The following is a 2,037-nucleotide window of genomic DNA, read 5'->3' on the forward strand; positions in this document are numbered from 1 at the left end:
ACCAAGAGATTTTTATTTCTGTAGTGTCTGATAGACAGGAGAAAAAGAGGAGGGGGGGGGGCTGGCAGGAAAAGGTTTTTATAGCCCTTTGCTGTAAATCTAATAGGGTCTCTGGGTCTGCAAGCTGCCTTGTTGGTGTACAGTGATTGGGTCACACAATAGTTGCTAAGGGTGTCATCTTCTGCCTTCAAGCAGATTGGGCATGGGCTAGGCCATGGGCTAGGCCATGGGCTAGGCGCGGGTTTCAAATCAAAAAACAAGAGGAAGAAAAGGGAAAAGGTGCCAAATAACTGTCCCCAAAGGAAGGGCTAACGAAGAGTGGGGATTGGGTACTCAGTTTACCCTGCAGCTAACATTTATTCAACCTGTCTTGCAGCTAACATTCTCCACATGCAGAGCACCATCAGCCCACACCTCTCCCAGACCCAGAGTAGGTATCTGTTTAATGTGTTTTTGCATACTTAAATTGGATTTTTTTTTGGGGGGAGGGGGTACTGGGGATTTAACCCAGGGGTACTTAACCACTGAGTTACATTCCTAGTCCTTTTTAATTTTTTTTTTTTAATTTTGAGACAAGGTCTTACTAAGTTGCTTAGGGCCTCCCTAAATTACTGAGGTTGGCTTTGAACTTGCAATTCTCCTGCCACAGCTTCCCAAATTGCTGGGATTATAGGTGTGCACCACTGCACCCAGCTGGAAAAAAAAGATTTTAATTAAATTGCACATACTTTTCCAGGTCTTTTGTTTCCTAAGCCTGTTTTCCTTCCAGGCCTGTTACTCCCAAATTCCTGACCAATCTGTAAATCTACCCATGCACTGTTAATTAACCTCCCAGTAAGTAGACTCTGTCAAGAGCAACAGGATATCTTTAGGAACCTCTAATTTAGGGGATTTTCCAGCACTGTGTATTAGTCAGAAAGTGAAGATCCACATCGACCTGAGAATCCTGAGATTGACCTTGAGATCACTGGATTGATATAATTCATACATACCTATTCATACCCACCCCACACCAAGTTTCCTTTTAAAAAAAGAGCTGGATGTCCAGTCCTGCAGGACACATCAACGGCAGGACATATCAACATGGGCAGTGAACCTAGATGGGCAGGAATGAAGAGACAAGAGACACGAAAGGATGACAGCAAGACGGGAATTCTGATCAAGCTGCAAACTTTTATTGTTCACACAGGGGTATTTATATGCTGGGGATGGGGAAGGTCTCTAATCAGCAATTGCTGGATGTGGGTGGTAAAACTGCCAGCTGCAAGATGTCTGATAATCCTGATAAAGATGTCTGATGATCCTGATAACCTGAGGATGTTCCAGGGAGATAGGTGGCTGCAGGATGCCTCCCAGGCAGGATGTCTCCCAGGGGGCTGTCAGGCTATTTTTTGAAGGAGAATTTCCTTCTAGTCCCTGACATTTCCCCCTTTCTTATATAAAATATTTGACCATACCTTACCGGCCATGTTTTTAGGGGGTGATAGAGGCTCTGTTCCTCTAGGAGGCCTTAGAATATCTCCTGACCCGAGGGAGCATCTTCACTAGGAGATTACGTGGTGGCCTTGGCATGTTTTGGGAGGAGACGGCTTTGAGGGGGGAGCATGCCAACTGCCATGCACCAGAGCGTGTCACTCAGAGGTCTTGGGTTTTGGGATCCATGGATCCATCCTCCTGCAATCCTTCCTGCACCCTCCGTTATTAGTTATTATGGCCTAACGTCCTCACTCCATGGGTGCGTCCTCCCCCAAGCGGAGGGGCCCATGGAGGAGCGAACCCTTATGGCAAGGGCAGAAGATGGTTGGTCAGAGCTGTTACTTATACTTTTATATAAGAAAGAGATCTGTGGGGATGTAAACTTAAGAAATAAGCCTGAGAAAAGGGTAGAACATCCTTTTAAATGTTGGCAGTGCGGTCTTCCATCTCCAGATGGTGATAGTGGACCTGTATGGGCTTAGAAGCCAAAATATTAATCTGTTCTTTAATAAATTGTACCAGCCTGTTTATAATGCAGGGTCCTATGGACACCATTAAAAG

General features: G+C 45.4%; 1 long non-coding RNA gene across 1 annotated transcript in view; it reads right to left on the minus strand.

Annotated features, from left to right (window-relative positions):
• Positions 1 to 1,012: 1,012 nt before the first annotated feature.
• Positions 1,013 to 2,037, minus strand: part of LOC125614113 — a 78,662-nt gene continuing 77,637 nt past the window's right edge. Inside the window, exon 4 of the long non-coding RNA XR_007344755.1 lies at positions 1,013 to 1,096. This is a non-coding gene — a long non-coding RNA (uncharacterized LOC125614113). The remainder of the gene's footprint in view (positions 1,097 to 2,037) is intronic.

The sequence above is a fragment of the Marmota marmota genome, unplaced genomic scaffold, assembly GCF_001458135.2.
Source record: "Marmota marmota marmota unplaced genomic scaffold, marMar, whole genome shotgun sequence".
Taxonomy (NCBI): domain Eukaryota; kingdom Metazoa; phylum Chordata; class Mammalia; order Rodentia; family Sciuridae; genus Marmota; species Marmota marmota.